Source organism: Coenobita brevimanus, chromosome 45 (assembly GCF_032717465.1).
Source record: "Coenobita brevimanus isolate Jiangsu-jjx chromosome 45, ASM3271746v2, whole genome shotgun sequence".
NCBI lineage: Eukaryota > Metazoa > Arthropoda > Malacostraca > Decapoda > Coenobitidae > Coenobita > Coenobita brevimanus.
Genome location: NC_136998.1, coordinates 30509997 through 30528107, shown reverse-complemented (window position 1 = coordinate 30528107; position 18111 = coordinate 30509997). Strand labels below are relative to the sequence as shown.

At 40.6% G+C, this 18111-nt stretch overlaps 1 pseudogene; it reads right to left on the bottom strand.

Moving 5' to 3' along the window:
- Window positions 1–359: 359 nt before the first annotated feature.
- On the bottom strand, window positions 360–477 carry LOC145398533 (5S ribosomal RNA; annotated as a pseudogene).
- Between the last annotated feature and the right edge of the window lie 17634 nt (window positions 478–18111).

Genomic DNA, 18111 nt, shown 5'->3' with positions numbered 1-18111 from the left:
CAATCGGTGTGGGTGTGTGATAAGGTTGTGTGATGTCCCCATGGTTGTTCAATATATATATGGATGGGGTGATGAGAGAAGTAAAAACACGAGTAATGGAGAGAAGGATGGCGTTGGTAATGAATGGTGATAGATGGAATATCTCAAAATTTGTTGTATGCTGATGATGCAGTACTGCTTGCAAATACCGGACAAGAACTTGGTAGGCTTTTAATTTACACACACACACACACACATATATATATATATATTCATTGCCAGACGCCATGTATCCCAAACGGGGTGGTCAAGGGCATAGAGTTAATTGTTTTACATGGAGGGGCACTAATCCTCCACCAACCCCACTTGACACGTAGGGATGCCAACAGCATCTGGTGTTCCCAGGCGGTCACCCATCCAAGTACTAACCAGACCCAACGTTGCTTAACTTCGCTGATCGGATGGGAAGCGGTGTACTCAATGTATATATACATATATATATATATATATATATATATATATATAAAAACTAAGGTTGGACATCCCTATCACATCACTAGAACCATACTCTAGTATTAATCTGATGTTAAAACTCAGCATTCATGATAGGTGGAGGGCAATTTTAGGCCAAGTTAATGTGAAACGAGTATAGCTACGAGAGAAAAGTTATCACAAGTTATTCTGTGAGCGCAACCAGTAGGTGAAGATACAATGTCACATGGAACTGACCGCATACAAAAGATCATAAACTGGTGGCAATAAAAGACTTCTTAGCATATTTTCTTTAACAACATGACTGAGTGAATGAGCAAAGCATGCCTGCGAGAACACTATTGGACATGTAGTTGGGTGGTAGAGCACAGCACCTAAATTGTTATCTGGGAAACTATAAAAGCATAAGTGGATCTATGCAAATCAACGGAAAGCTTAAGAAGTAACAGGTGTTACATGTCACTTCTCTAAAAATTTGCCACCATGTGGCTGAAAAAAGAACTAAACCACCAAAACTGTGTTATCTCTGAAACTACTAAGCTACAGTGGATATATGTACACTGCTGAAAAGCGTAGGAAAAAGTAATACATGATAGTAAACTCAGCTTTCTCAACAAGCACCACAATACTGCTGTAAAAAAAGCCAAAATAGGCCAAAATGAGCACCAAACTAAGTTGTCTCAGAAATCATTAAGCTACTGCACATCTACAGTACACAATGTCTGAAAACTTGCTGAAAAGTTACAGGTTTCACTAAGTGGTTTTCTTCAAAATTTCAAAGTGTGCATTAACATCATGTAAGTGAGATGGCAGTCTTCAAAATATCAATGTGTGCATTAATATTAGGCAAGTGGAATAGCAGTTTCATAAAAATTTCAAAGTTGCATTACTATTAGGCAAGTATAATGGTGTTCTCCAAAATGTCAATGTGTGCAGTAACACAAGGCAAGTGAGATGGCACAATTCTTTTAGCTATAATAATGACATCTGCAAGCTTGCTCACTCATGCAAGTTCCACATTTTCAAGTGTGAAAGTGTATAATTTGATTTTACTCATTAACAGCATACTGATAACATGCACATATGCAGTTTATTCCATGTGACCTCATAACACATACAAATAAATATAAGAAATGCACAAGTACATACAATAAATAGTTTTGCTCTATCCACCCCTATCTATGAGTAAAACAATGAATTTTGTCTGAACTCTAAAAGTTGTAGTCAAATCTATCTAATCTCTAAAAACTCTAGTTGAATGAAATCTACCCAACCTCTAAAAATTCTAGTCAAACCAAGTCTATCTAACCTCTAAAAAATCTGGTCAAACTTCTGTTTCATTTAATCTCCTGAAAAACTCATAAACCAGGGTGATCAAGAATGTTGTCACTTACATGAACTCTGGGTAGAGCAAGGAAAGGCAAGGCAAAGTAAGGTAAGGTAGGGTGTGACAATGTTTGTTGGGTAAGATATGGCAGGGAAGGTTAGATAGGGTAGGGTATGTTAGGCAGGGAAGGGTACCACATGGAAAGGTAAGGAAAGGTAAGACAGGGTGAGGCTGGGTAGGGTAGAGTTAAGACAAGGTTGGATGGGGTAAGACTAGTAGTGAAGGTTTGATAGAGCAAGGTATGTTAAGCAGGGTAGGATATAATACAGTTAGGTAAGGCAAGGTGAGGTAGGGTAAGATCTGGTCAGGTAAAGTAGGGAAGTGAAGTGAAGGGAAGGGAAGGGAAGGGTGGGGTAGGGTAAGGTTGGGTCAGGTAAGGTAGGGATGGGTAGGGTACAATAGGGTAGGGCAGGGCAGGGTAAGGTAGGGCAGGGTAAGGTAGGGTAGGGTAAGGTAAGGTAAGGTAAGGTTAGATAAGGTAAGGCATGGTATGGTACAGTATGGTATGGTAAGGTAAGGTAAAGTAAGGTAGTAGGGCAGGGTTAGGGCAAGGTAAGGTAAGGCTGAGTTGGGTAGGTCAGTCAGACAGGGTAAGGTAAGGTATGGTAGGTCAGAGTCATGTGAAGTAAGGTAGGGTAAGAGGGCTAAGGTAAGACAGAAAGGTAGGGTATAGTAAAGTATGGTAAGGCAAGTTAATTTGCATGAAATACACAGGTGGGGGGGGGGGCATATAATCAGTAACTTCGTTTGATCACCTTGTAAAGTTTTTTATTTTTTATTTTTTTCCTAGCTCAATGAAAATAAAATGCTAATAAACTGGGAGTCTGGGACTTTACTTTACTGTCAAAATCTGGACTGACCACTCTAAACTGAGTGTATGATGGTGTAAGTCCCTAATTTCTTATGGTCATTCATGGAACACCTGTAACTACTTCTGCCAACAAAGCTGGGGAAGGGTATGTATTCATCCAAGTCTGTCTGTTAGTCTGTGGATTCGATACTGTTATCTCAAAAAGCTGTTGCTGGATTTCAACAAAATCTGGTGGATATGTGGGCACTGCATCAAAAAGTTGCTTAGATTTTGAGGTGGATCCAGAAGCAAGAGTAAATCATAAATTATACTGCTGTCAGTGGATGTATGATTTCTTTTTGACTGTTTAACCCCTCCGTGGCCTAACACATGGAGAATTCCATGCCCCACAGGCCCATCCTGCAGTAATTTTTCATTTTTCATTTTTTCATTTTTTCATTTTTTTTTTTTTTGCCATATTGAAGTGCAAGTTCCAATGCACCTTCTGGTGCAAATTTCAGCTTCCTAGACCCATCTTGTGGCATGCAATCGAACGCGAAAGTTGCGTACATTTAGGCAGCTGATACCAGTCACAAGTAGGTACTGCAGTGACGCAATATAGCACATTTTTTTTTTTTTTTTTTAACCAAAAACATTTTCAATGGTGCTGAAAAGTTGTGAAATAACTAGATATGTGTATTCTGAGGTTCTTCAGTACATAATACCCAAGGTTTAAATTTTAAAAAACACTACATGTATAATATGAATTTATTTTGCATTTTTCAGTATTTATTGTGTTTATGGTGGTATCGACTTATTTTTTAGTCTGGATGGTGGAGTCTGTTGGAAAACAGAGGTGAGTGTTTCTGTCTTGAGACCTAAATGAGATAAACGTCTTCCCTTGAGTGTACAGGCTGGACAGCGAGGGTTGAAATGATAAACGACCTGCCATTCACATCTCACGCAAGATGATTGGGAGGGCAGGGAGGCCTGTCCACCCATGAAAGCATCACGTGAACACGGAAAACTTTCCTGTTATGCATGTAAGGGGCAAAGAATATGTAAAATTATTCAGAAAAGTACAACAATCCTGAGCAAATAGGTAAAGATAAAAAAATATATATATATACATTTTTTCTTTTTTCCTGTCTTATTTGTTTATGCCTGTGTTTATAATCGTAAACAGGTTGGTTGTGCATGTTTCGCAAGAGAGGAGAAAGATGATACTTTGTCTAGGTTGAACTTGTCCTTCTTCCTATGGGTGACTTTACACTCCCTCTTTTGTCCTTCTTTCCTTCATTCTCTCCTCTGCCTATGGGTGACTCTGCACTGAGTGACAAGCCAAATGGTTTCCTGTACACCAGAAAACCATATACTATGCTGGGTGGTAACCATATAACCAAATTACGGCACCTGGTGGTTTAATGGGTAATTACGGTGCTCCAATTGGACTGAGCCAGTGAAGGTTTATATATATCCATAGGGTGGTTGGGGTTTATTGTTCACATACTGCCATTCAGGGATGAGTGAGGCTGGTCACTCTCATCAGAACCAACTTGCACTGCCCCGGGCTCCTACGCTTCTCATGGAGCATCGCAGGAATGGGTGATGGATGGATGGATGAACTAAGTGCGTTTAGGCATGGCCACAAACAAAAAAATCGTACAGCCACTCATCACAGCAGTAGGTGGTGAACTGACAAATGAGGTGTGGAACCCTGACAGGGTGAAGTGAAGGTCAATCGCATGTCCCACATGTTCATTCACTTCCCAAAAGTTTTCACAGTTTTCTGCAAGTCGCACTGCATTGAATGATCCAACCCAGTACAACAAATCTGAGCAAATAGGTAAAGATGCCAAAACAAAAATTTATTTTTCTCTTATTATCATGTCTTTTGTTTATGCCTGTATACAACTGAAAATCCACTCATCACAGCAGCAGGCTCTGATTTGCTTGATGGGGGTGTATGGGAGTGTGGTAATCTCAAGATGTTCAAAACATTCATTCACATCCCAAAAATTTTGCCATTTTTTTATAAGCCACACTCGAATGACGTCAGCAGCCACATTACAGAAAAACGTCATTTGACACTGGCGGCCACAGAGGGGTTAACAGGGCAGACTATGACCGTTGAATTAATTACCTCCCCCAGTGAGGTTCCATGGTGGTTGGTCTATACGTTAAACCATGAATTACACTGACACTGGTGAAAGATAGGCACTTTCTGAATGCTTTCTAGTTTTTAGATGTGATCATCCTGCATTCCACCTTACAGAATGCAGTCAGCAATGATACAGAAAGGTCAGACATGTTGTATCATCACATTTCTGGGGATACCCGTAACTGTCAGATGTGATCAGCCTGGACCCAACAGTAGAGTGTAGTCAGCAACAATACAGAATAGTCAGACCTTCGATCATCATCTCATGCTTCAGATGTAACTGTCAAACACTACGAGCTTGTCCACACTTTCACACACTCAGTTTTAATATGACCCTAACACCTATGCTACTCAGGGTCACATTCTAAGCGCCTCTGGAGATTTCGTAAGATCTCTTCCTTAGTTATTTATATAACATATTATAAGATCTTTTATCCAAGCGACTACACAAGAGTCAAAATCCATGCATAGACTCTAAAACTGTTACAAATCATAAGGTATTACATATCTCAGATTTCTGTTTTTTCCCCAACAGCTTCCAGCAATTGTTGGGAAGCATTTTAGCTGGTTTTGGCTCTTGGTTTAGCTTCCAGTACATTGAAAATATCAGCTGTACCACGGCCAACCCAAACACAGGAATTCTTTTGGTAGAAACATGGTGTTACTTTTATATTAAATTAGAATATCTCAATATCCTCTTTTATGCAATGAAAAAAGCAGGTGGCTTCCCTGCCTGGTTAAACAAACATTCCTCAATTTCCTCCATATCCCCAAATGTAGGATGGTAGACTGCAGAGAAAGGGTTCATATTCAAATGAGCCTGGGGTTGCAAATACTAATATGTTAACTGATGCTACTGAAGTCAAGGGCTTGAACTGTGAGTGTGGTCCACTCAACTGGAAAGACTTAATTATTTTCTCCATTTTTTTTTTTTTTTTTTGACTCTCTACATCCTACCTCACCCCCCATTGAAGGGCAGTAAAAGAGGTATGGATGATAATGAGGATGATATTAATGCAGATTATGCTGATACAGCATTAAGAAAGTATAAAAATCATACATAAAAAACTTTAGCATGCAGTATGCAAACAGTAAATCACTAAAGAAGAGATGCTACAAAAACTCCTGTGCCACCAAGAAAAATTACGTTAATTCTAACACATAAAGAAACACTAGACATGTGGGATCATATGGGCCTTAGCTAAATTAGTGAAGAACCTTACATCTGAAAATTCTTAGGGTGCTAAACTGATGTACTGTATGGACCCTTACCAGTGACATACCTTGTGTATAAAAATTCTTCGGGTATGAGCTCACTGACCAGGCCTGCATCTACAATGCACGTTAAAAAGAAATCTGGTTTACCTTTAACATCACAATGAGAAACATGGATGCAGATGGCTTTAGTGCTGATACATCTCTTGCAATTCTGCCCATCATCAGTGGCACCAGCCCAAGTTAGTCCACTGCTGAATAAAGGTTTCTCCTATTCTCTTCCATTCTGATATACACTTGACCCTCCATTTCCCGGACTGGAAGGGGGGAGGGGGAGACCAGTCGGGGAACCCCAAAAATTGGCCCCACATTCCATTCCCCGGACTTTTACCATGCTTTGTCTGAATTCTCCAATATTGTCCGGCAATTATTCTGATATTCTAGAGCGCTCTGGAATGTAGGCTACAATACCAACATAACTTACATACACAGTACATAAAATAAGAACACTGACACAATAACAATACTGGTAATAATAATACTGACACAATAGTGGTATTTTGCTAGCTACAACCCTAAGAATGGTTGGTTAGACAGTTGTTGACGAGAATGTGGAGAATATGATAGAAGATTAGATTGCTGAGGAAAATGAGGAAAATGAACAAGAAATGGAACACCACAAGGTGAGCCAACCACTCAGCTCACCATATAGGTTTGCACACCTAATTAACTGCAACCCAGTAAAAAATTTGTGCTTAATTAGTAATAGAAAATCAGGATTCAGAGTGAAAATTTTTTAAAGTTACAAGTGTTTTGCCTCTAGGCTAACAACTCACCTTGACAGACTTTTGTTTTGTATAAATATCGATTTACAATGCAAACTGGTGGTAGGTGGGGGCGCTCACCATCCACTCACTCGATGTAGTGCTGCTCTCGGGTGTCTGCCCTTTCCTCTCTTCCATCCTTCTTTCCTTCCATCTTCTTCAGTCTTTCCTCATCTTTCTGCCTACATGTGACTTTACACTCTCTCTTCTGTCTTTCTTTCCTTTTCCTTCTGCCTGTGGATGACTCTTCACTGAGTGACAAACCAAATGGTTTCCTGTACACCAGGATATCATTTACTACCCTGGGTGGTAACCATATAACCATATTCTGGCGCCTGGTGGTTTAGTGGGTAATCATTGTGCTCCAATCGAATTGAGCTGGTGAAGGTTTATATCCAAAGGGGGGTTGAGGTTTACTGCTCACGTAATTCCACAGATGAGTGAGGTTGATCTCTCTCAAATGTCAGGACCAACTGCCTAGCCCCGGGCTCCTACACTCCTCATGGGGCAACGTAGGATTGGATGATGGATGATGATGGATACAATGCAGATATGTTGTTTTGTACAGTACCCTCACATCCAAGATGGTAATATTGTCGCCTGAGGGTCCCGTCTAGGATGAAAAACGTCTTGGATAAACACAAGACCTTATGGAAAAAATTAATATTGCCATCAAATCACTGAAAAGTGCCCCTAAAAGCATCAACCTAGACCTATTTAGGCACCAAAACAAATTTCCTCACCTTGAAAGTGTGTGTTTCTGAGCTTATCTCCAGCTTAGTTGCTCAATTATCTCCAGTTTAGTATCCTGAGGTAGATGGCAGTGCTTCAAGGGGTTAGCAGACGGTTTCCTAGGCATGGTTACATGAGGAGAGGCAATAACCTAGGAGCAAAAGCTGAGTGCAACACATGATAAGTGTGTCCACGATGCTCTGGTGAGAGACAAAAGCAAGCCCCGTTTGCTCATCACGTGACCAGATTCCAATATTCTGTTGGATATTATCTCAACCACGTCACTCTCCCGTGCACGCGAACCATGTTGGACCAGGTGAGGCCGTCATAGCTGTATTCTCCTCGGATTTGGGCTGTTACAAACCACTGGTTCCACACTGGACGTACGCAACCACATTACAGCAGTATTTTGGATTATTATTTATGGTCTCCATCTTGGATGCGAGGGTACTGTACAGTACTCAAAATATTTATGCAAAATGAAGTCCGTCAGGGCGTGCTGATGATCTGAAGGGGAAATATTTGATAACATTGGCACATTATTGCTCTGAATCCTAATTTATTCTGAAACCTAATTTTTTATTAAGTTATATTAGGTACAATTTTTTTTTGGCAGATTTCAGATAATTAGGCATGCATGAGCCTCTATGGAGAAAAAAATTAAAATATTTTCCGATGAAAAGTGCCGGTTCGGTATTTAGTCGCACCAAGTTGGGTCAGAAAACTGTCAGAACGGATACCAATGAGTTTGTAAGAAAATATATATATTTTTTTATTACTTATGAGTTTTACTGCATCAAAGCCTTGCTTAAATTTTACTGTGTTAAGCAATAAATTATTTATAGTAACATTTGAGAAAGGTAAGAGGCAAATGGGATATTGCCATGAGTTAGATGGAACTACAGTAGTGGCGTGAAGCAGGATGGTGGCCATGATGCTTTTCATGTATGAAAATATCTTCTTGTATGTGTTACAAATGGCCTTTATCTAGTCTAAACCTTGCTAACATTATACTGTGTTGGGCAGAAGATTGCTTATAGTTCTATATGAGAGAATAATGGCCTGACTTTTGTGAGAATCCTGGACTTGTACGGGCATTTGTCCAGCATTTGATAATAATGTCTGGCATTAACCAATGTCCGTGAAATCTGAAACCCTGGAAATCAGCGTACGGGAAATGGAGGGTTGAGTGTACTGGCTGTCAGCATGTTCCATCAAATCCCACTGAATCTTGAAGTCAGAACAAAATGGCAAGATGAGATTTGGGATCCACTCCTCCATCTGCTGACAAAAATCATTATCAGTATCATCATCTTCAAATGTATTCTCGCTATTATGCATGGAGTAGTTATGATCCAGAAAAAGAAAAAAAAAGAAGTCATTATTATCAATATTTTCATTCATCATCTTGTAATTCCCACTCACTCACTCAGGGTAAATGCTGCGGGGTGTAAACTTCACTCACCTTTTCAGTATCACTCCATCCACAGAAGTTCCCTCTTACAAGTGTCAAGGCAACGACTCCTCTCCCATTCAGCATCTCCCGACAAAAATGACTGACGTAGTTCAGCCCAGATTTGCAGTCTTCTTCATGGTGCCTTCCTTCCCGGGTTGGTGCTTTCAGATGGCCTGTGAAAAGGATCAATCTAAAGAAAATGTGCCATGTGCCCATATATCTACAGTTACTGTTCACATATTATGCAGGCACAAAAAAAATAGTGTAAAACTTTAACATTACGGTACTATCTACTGAAAGATTTGGTTAGATGGTGAACTCTCCTAGTTTGCTGGCAAGAAAACCATATTTCACTCACCACACACTTTGGTGCACACTGTTTCTTGGTTTTAATGGAATAAAATCAATATACACATTTTCCTGAAATTAATTTAATTCTACTACTTTCATTACTGGATATTCACTTGTTTCTCCACTTGTTAATCCTGTGATGCTTTGTTGAGTACAGTACACCCTCATTTTACGACTGCAATGCATTTTTGAAGACCAATCGTTTAATGAATTTTGTGTTGCTATCATGTAGGCAAGAAAAAGATTCCATACTGGTAACAAGAAATCAGGCATCACAGTGACTGTACAAGAAAAAAAAAGTTAAATTCTTGTTGATCTCATAAGCAAATAACTGTACACAATAGTGACTATAATGAGGGTGTGCTGAATTTCTTATACTGACTGGCAAACACAGGATATAGTTTTGTTTTCTCCGGCTTCCTCTCATCAATAGCAACATTTTCCTCTAGGCTACTATTTCTTTAGTTTGATGAAATTAGATTAATGCTTAAAATTGCCAACTTCATTGTCTCATTTCTATTCCTTGCAGTCTGATAGCATTAGATGAGGTTAAATATGTAATGCTTTGGAGGGTCTGAGCAACAAAGGCATGCAGTTAGGTTAAGTTAGATGTGGTTAGGTTTGGGTTTTTTGATTTGTTAAGAAATTCATTTGACATTAACAATTATTTTCCAGTGAAAATGATTCTTTTCTCTGCATGGATTACCATGTTCAATAGAGGGACAGAGGAGACAGGAAAAACAGGGAATCAAGGTAATTAAAAAAAAAAAAAAAAAAAAAAAGACAAAATCAAGTGAACCACAAAAAAATCAGAATTCCCCCCTATTTTTTTTTATATCAACAAAATTGTGTCTGCCTGAGAGTAAAAATGTATTCTTTGAGGAATTAAAATTATAAACTAATGATATCACGAAGTTATGGAGGGTGACAGCATTACAGTGTGCAGCATACAGAATCTAAACAGAAGAAATGGTATTATTGTAATTTATTGGAGTCAGGCCCATCGGGTTTTCCAGCCTTTTCTCTGACAAACTCCTCAAATTAGGGGGGAAGCCTCACCTAATGGGAGGGGAAAAAAAAATTTATTTCATTCAATTTTGAGGATTTTATTTCATATCTGACTTTAACCACATAAAGGGGTTTGGGATCATTTGCAGTAGCAATTAAACTTTAAATAATCCAAAACAGGGGTAAATCTTTCCCCTAGTGAAAAAATGAAAATAGAAAAAAATCTATTTATCTATCTATTGCCAAATGCCTTAATCTCGTAAGGGGTGGCCACAAACAAATTGCCTCCATCTTGCCCTGTCCCCCGGTTTCATTGCCCTGCTCCCAGCTCACACCCACCTCTCATATACCTCTCCACTCCATCCCTCCATCTCATCCTTGGCCTCCCCCTCCCTCTCCCCCCTTACACCTCACTCACACACACTCTCCTCATCAGTCTCTCACTCTCCATCCTCTCCACATGGCCAAACCATCTCAAAGTGTTTCTCCTAACACTTATTATCACATCCATATCCCCACTACAACACTCCTTCACTTCCTAATTTGTCAGTCTGTCACTCCATATGACTCCACATGCTACTCTCAAATAACTCATTTCCACTGCTTTCATTCTTGACTTTTGTCCTTCCAACAAGGTCCAAGCTTCACTTCCATACATTAGAGTTGGTATCACAATACTGTCATGAAGGTGCTTTTTTACTTCCATGCTCACTTCCCTGTTTCTTATCACTGCTTTCAAGGAACCAGCAACCTTTCTTCCTTGTTGTACCCTTTCAAGCACTTCACCCTCTAAACTTCCATCCTTACTCATCACACTGCCCAAGTACTTAAACACACTCACATTTTCCATTTCCTCCTCATCCAACCTCACTGCGCATTCAGTGACTTCACTTATCTCGAAGACCATAACTTTAATCTTCCCTACATTCACCTTTAGAATCCATTTGTTACACACTCTCCCAAACTCATCCACCAAGCCTTGCAGCTCCCCTTCGTCTTTACTTAACAACACAGTATCATCTGCAAACAACAGTACAGGGAGTTTCCACACACTGCCTTCTCTCACTAAGGCTGCTCCAACATCCACTGCCCTACCTTGTAACTCTATTATAACCCCATCCATATAGACTGAACAACCATGGAAACATGACACATCCTTGTTTTAATCCAACCTTCAATCAGTTCACAATCCACATGGACAGCAGCCTTAGCACCCTCCTACATACTCTTCACAGCCTTCAATAACTTCCCATCTACTCCATATATTCTCAATACTTTCCACAATCCTTGTCTATGCATTTTCCAAATCCATGAAGGCTGCATACAACTTCTTCCCCTTCTCTAGAAACTTTTCCACTAAAGATCTAAGAATGAATACCTGATCTACACAACCTCTTCCCTTCCTAAATCTCCCTGTTCTTCTCCAACCAATTCCTCCGTTATTTGCCTAACTCTGACAATAAGTATCCTACCATATACTTTTCCTATTACACTGAGAAGCCAAATGCCCCTATGATTACTACACACTTCTTTTTCTCCTTTCCCTTTGTACAGAGGATTAATTATACCTGGCTTCCAATCCTCTGGGACTTTATCTTCCTTCCATGCCAATCTGCACATCTTCCATATCCATTCTAATACTACCTTTCCCCCATGCTTCAGCATTTCACCACACACTCCATCAATTCCTGGGTCTTTCCCCATTTTAACTTTCTTCATTGTTTGCACAAGTTGTTAATCTATCTACAGCCCGACATCCTAATCCTGCAAAGGGTGGCTGCAGACAAAACGCCTCCAAGTTGCTCTGTCAACCACCATTTGACTCCCCTCACCCCAACTCACTCTCCCCTCCCTCATATACCTCTCAACTCCATCCCTCCACCTCATCCTCAGTCTTCCCCTCCCTCCACTTCACCTACATACACCGTCTTAGTCAGTCTTTCATTCTCCATTCTCTCCACATGTCCAAACCACCCCAGTGTATAAATTTTCTCAACCACATCCACATCCACCCACAACATTCCTTCATTTCTCCATGTCACTCCACATGCTCCTCTCCAGTAACTCATTTCCACTGCTCTCACTCTTGACTTGCTTCCCTCTAGAAAAGTCCATGCCTCACTTCTATACATCAGGGCAAGGATCACAATACTATCATGCAGTGACTTCTAAACTTCCATACTCACCTCCCTATTTCTCATCACCGCTTTCAGTGACCCAACAGCCTTCCTTTCATGCTGTACCCTTTCAAGCACTTCATCCCTAAAACTTCCATCCTTACTCATCACACTACCTAAGTACTTGAATGCACTCACATTCTCCATATCTTGACCATCCAACCTTACTGTGCATGCTGTGAGTTCATTCCTCTCAAACACCATAACTTTACTCTTAACATTAACTTTCAGATTTCTCTTCCTACATACTATCCCAAATTCATTCACCAAACCTTGCAACTCTCATGCATCTTCACTCAACAATACTGTATCATCAGCAAACAGCAACACCAGAATCTTCCACATCTCACCCTCATTCATTAGAGCCACCCCCACATCCACTGCCCTACCTTGCACCTCCTTTACAACCCCATCCATGTATATATTAAACAGCCATGGAGACATCACACATCCCTGTTTCAGTCCCCCATTTAGATCAAAGAACTCACTCAGCTTACCATCCACTTGTACCGTAGCCTTAGCTCCTTCAGAAATACTCTTCACAGCACTCAACAATTTCCCCTCCACTCCATATATTCTTCATACCTTCCACATACTTTGCCAATTGTCATAAACTCTATCCAAGTCCATGAAGGCAGCCAACACATTCTTTCCCTTCTCTAGATACTTCTCCACTAAACATCTTGGAACAAATATCTGATCTACACACCATTTTCCCTTCCTAAACCCCCCCTTGTTCTTCTCCAACTAGCTCTTCTGTTATATGCCTAACCCTGTCAGTCAGTATTCTACTATATATTTTTCCAGTCACACTAAGAAGACAAATACCCCTATGGTTACCACAAGAGGTGGGAAAAAAAAAAAAAAAAAAAAAAAAATCATTCAATTTTGAGGATTTTTTTTTCGTATTTGACTGTACTGTTGTTTGCAGATGATACCGTGTTGTTGAGTGAAGACGAAGGGGAGCTGCAAGGCTTGGTGGATGAGTTTGAGAGAGAGTGTAAGAAACGGAATCTAAAGGTGAATGTAGGGAAGAGTAAAGTGATGGTCTTTGAGAGAGGTGAAGTCAGTGAATGTACAGCGAGGTTGGATGGTGAGGAATTGGAAAATGTGAGTACGTTTAAGTACTTGGGTAGTGTGATGAGTAAGGATGGAGGTTTGGAGGGTGAAGTGCTTGAAAGGGTACAGCAGGGAAGAAAGGTTGCTGGTTCTTTGAAAGCAGTGATAAGAAACAGGGAAGTGAGCATGGAAGTGAAAAAGTTACTACATGACAGTATTGTGATACCAACTCTAACTTACGGAAGTGAAGCTTGGACGTTGTTGGAAGGAAACAAGTCAAGAGTGAGAGCCGTGGAAATGAGTTATTTAAGAGGAGCCTGTGGAGTCACATGGAGAGACAGGCTGACGAATGAGGATATAAAGGAGCGTTGTGGTGTTGATGTGGATGTGATAGGAAGCGTTATGAGGAACACACTGAGGTGGTTTGGCCATGTGGAGAGGATGGAGGGTCAAAGACTGACAAAGAGAGTGTATGTGAGTGAGGTGGAGGGGGAAAGAGGGAGGGGGAGGCCAAGGATGAGATGGAGAGATGGGGTGGAGAGGTATATGAGAGAGGGGGGTGTGAGTTGGGAGCAGGGGAGTGAAATGGCGGGGGACAGGGCGACTTGGAGGCGATTTGTTTGTGGCCACCCCAAACGGGATTGAGGCGTCTGGCAATAGATAGATAGACTTCAACCCCATAACGGGGTTAGAGATCATTTGCTGTGAAAATTGATTTTTAAATCATTCAAAATAAGGGTAAATCCTACCACTAGTGAAAAAAAAATCACAGGTACAAATGTTTATACAATAACCTTGATCACTTGAGTAATAAGACAGCTGAATTGTATGCTTTACTGATGGAAGAGATGGCTGAATTGGATGCTTTACTGATGGAAGAGGAACCTGATTTTGTCTTTCTTACTGAGACCAAAACGAACAGTGACATGTTGAATGCAGTTTATTTGACACTCATCATTACCAGGTCATACGGAAGGACAGACAGGATCAGGCAGCACCAGAAGGCAGAGTAACAATTTTAGTAAAAAGGGAAATACAGGTTGAGGAGAGCACAGTTACTCATTTATCAAGCCATTTAGCAGTGGAGACTATGTGGTGTGAAGTCAACTGCAACAGGGGACAAAATATAATATTAGAAGCTGTCTACAGAACCCCCTCATCATGTGCTGAAAACAACGCCAGGATAAATGATGTGATATGAGACAGTGAGAGATAAACATGTAGCAGAAATCACCAATTACTCATATGTGGTGACTTCAACTTTGGTAACATAAACTGGGAGGAGAACACAGTGACAGAAGGTACAGTACACAGGGTTATGGGTAGGCAAATATTTTCCGGGACTCTGTTGCTGACTGTTTCTTAACACACCATATACAAGATTGAACACACCTCAGAGCTACAAAATCCATCACAAGTAGACCTAGTATTCTCAAAATTAGACAGTGACGTAGCAGACGTACAGTATTTAGCCCCTTTAGGTCACAGCTAGCACTCAGTTATTTTATTCATCTTCAATCCAGACAGCAAGCCGAAGTAAAGTGATAATGCATCAAGGTTAAATCATCATATGGCCGACATGAAAGAGCTGTTTGGAAAAGTTAATTGGGATTATTTATTTGAAGACTGTGACACTGAGGACATGTGGAACAAGTTTCTAGAAACTTACAACAGTGTAGTGGAACAATGTGTACCAATGTGTCAGTAGGAAACATTGCAGTAAGCCAACGTGGATGAACAACAGACTCCGAAGTGGATGAACAAGACTCCAGGCCATAATTCAAGAGAAGTGGCGTGGCAGAAATACCAACGCAGGAAGACACCCCATTGAAGACAGAGGTATCTTGCAGGCAGAAACCATGTGACAGTGGAGGTGCAGTATGCAATGTTCAGTTACAAAAAGACAGTAGCACAGGATTCCATGGAAAATACAATGCAGTTCTGGGCCTATGTAAGATCCAAAACAAACGTGAAAGAAAAAGTAACAAGGGTATGGACTTTAGAAGGCGCACTGACCAGCACAGATAAAAATTCAGCACAAGCTATGCCAGTCCCAGATGCAGAGTTGCCAGGTCGGCAGATTTTCCACTAAATTGAGCGGTATTTAAACGAGGCTTGTCAGGTAATATTTAACATTGGCGGTTGGGCAGTATTGGGGGCGACGTTCATATCTTAACTGGCGGTTTTCAGCAGCTTCAGCTCGAGAGGGCATTTGCTAAATTAACCTTATTGTAACTTTCATCTCTTAGCAAAAACAAGTGACTGGAGAGGTCAAGAGGGCAGGTGGTGTGTGGAACTGACCAAACCATTAGCATCCGGGATATGACTCTCCTAATCCACACTCAAACACAGGTCACAGGGCCTGGGGACCTTGTATGCCATACTGGTAAAATAAGAGAGAAAGTATTTCAGTTTAGTCAGGGAGCAGTGAAGGGAGGTTTGTTGGATAGTGGAACTGGGAAGACTATGGGTAAATATGCAGAGTGTAACAGAAAATACAATAAAAACTGGGAAAAAGAAAATGGATTGCAAGAATGGATTGTTAGTGTCACAGTTGATGAAACAAAGGCAATTGTAAATTTTGTAAAGCAATCATGAGAGCCCACCATGCAGATCTGAAAGATTACTTTGCAACTGAAAAGTACAAGAAAAATGCTCTTCCCTTTTCTGCAACAAGAACACTTTTTGATCCAGGCATCATTAGCAATCATTTAACACAAGGCATCCCATTGACGTATGGGTACGTTGCAACACTTTGTCACAGCTAGTCCCGTCGATGTACTGGTACGTTGTGCAATTGCAAGGTTCATAATTTGCACAATTTTCAATTTTTGCGAGTGATTTTTCGTACGTATACACGGGACACCTTCCTCTATTCCTCTGCAAGATGCCAGGCAGGGACAATGCCTTACACAGCATAACCCCCCCCCGCACGCCATTGTCTCGGCAATTCACCTGTTACCAGTGACCACGGCAATAAAGATATTCAGGGCCAGAGTGATTCCCCAATCGATGACAATGTGGAGGACAAAGTTTACATAGCATTAGAGGAAGAAACAGTCAGAAATGATGATCAGGTAATGTCGCCAAAAAAGGTCAGGTATGTTGATGAGTTAGTGAGTGAAACAATGCTTATAATGCCTATATTACTGTTTGAAAACCAATTTACTCTCGTACTACAAATTCGTACCAAATAAATAAATAAATACCGTTTATGAGAGGTGTGGAATAGTTTCCCTCCCGTAGAACTCGTTTTCTTTGGAGCCAGCCTGATAGAAAACTCAGTAAGGTAAGGAGGGACTGCTACCTGTATTGAGTATTTTAAACCTCAGGTGAGCAATTTCTCTATGAATTTTTGATGTTTCTCACCAAAAGCGGAGGTTTTGGCAAAAAAAAAAAAAAAAAAAAAAAAAAAAAAAAAAAAAACTCAGGATTGGGGGGGTGTCGGAGGTGCGAAACAGCTCGGGACGTGACGGGTTAATGTTAATTTTTCCCCATTCATTTAATATATGACTAATGAATGAAGTTTGAATAAATTATAAATATTTTTCACATCATTTGTTGGTCATCTTACCTAATATTATTAGTCTGTGATTACTGACAAGGCGGTTTTGGGGTGAGTGAGAAGGATGACATTTTGGTGGGAGTAGGCGGGTTTGGGAGAGGAACTCAGCTGGTTGAGTTTCTGACCTGGCAACCCTGCCCAGATGTAGCTTCACAAGAAAATATACTGACAAAACTTTTTTTTACTAGCCCCTACATAAACTTACACATGGCCCTACTTTTTTTTTTTTTTAACCAGATGATGCCCTGGATGTTTATCTTAAAGTTTATAATAAAAACTAAAAAAAAAAAACTTTTCCTTCATTTTTTGCACCAAGGGGTGGGGTAGAAAAAAGGTAACTGCACAATCCACAGGTTAAAGAGGTGGTGATTAAAATCCTTCACAACACTACACGGCCCATCTTAGTGAATGGTGTATCGATCAGCCTGAGGTCTTTGTGCAAGGATAATCGCTGGTTCACTGAGGTGCGGCTTTAGAATCAGCACTTACTCAGAGCATCCTGCCAAAAAGAAAAAACGGTATTAGTGGTAGGTGGTGGCAACCATCATCCACTCACTTCTCACTTCTTCCATAGCCTTTATCATTCTTTTTCTGTGCCTGCTCTCCTCTCTTCCTATTTCTCCCATCCTTCCTGTCACTACTTAATGCTTTTCTTTCCGTTACAGGTGGCTTTACATTGAGTGGCAAGCCAAATGGTTTCCTGTAAGCCAAGAAACCATTTACAACGCTGGGTGGTAACCATATAACCAAACCATACGTGCTCCCTACGTGTCAAGTGGGTTGGAGGAGGGTTAGTGCCCCTCCCTGTAAAACAAAAAACTCAGTCAAATGGCCACCCCGTACGGGATTATGGCGTCTGGCAATAGATAGATAGGTAGGTCTTTGTGAAAGGCTGAGAATATGGGTATTGTACAG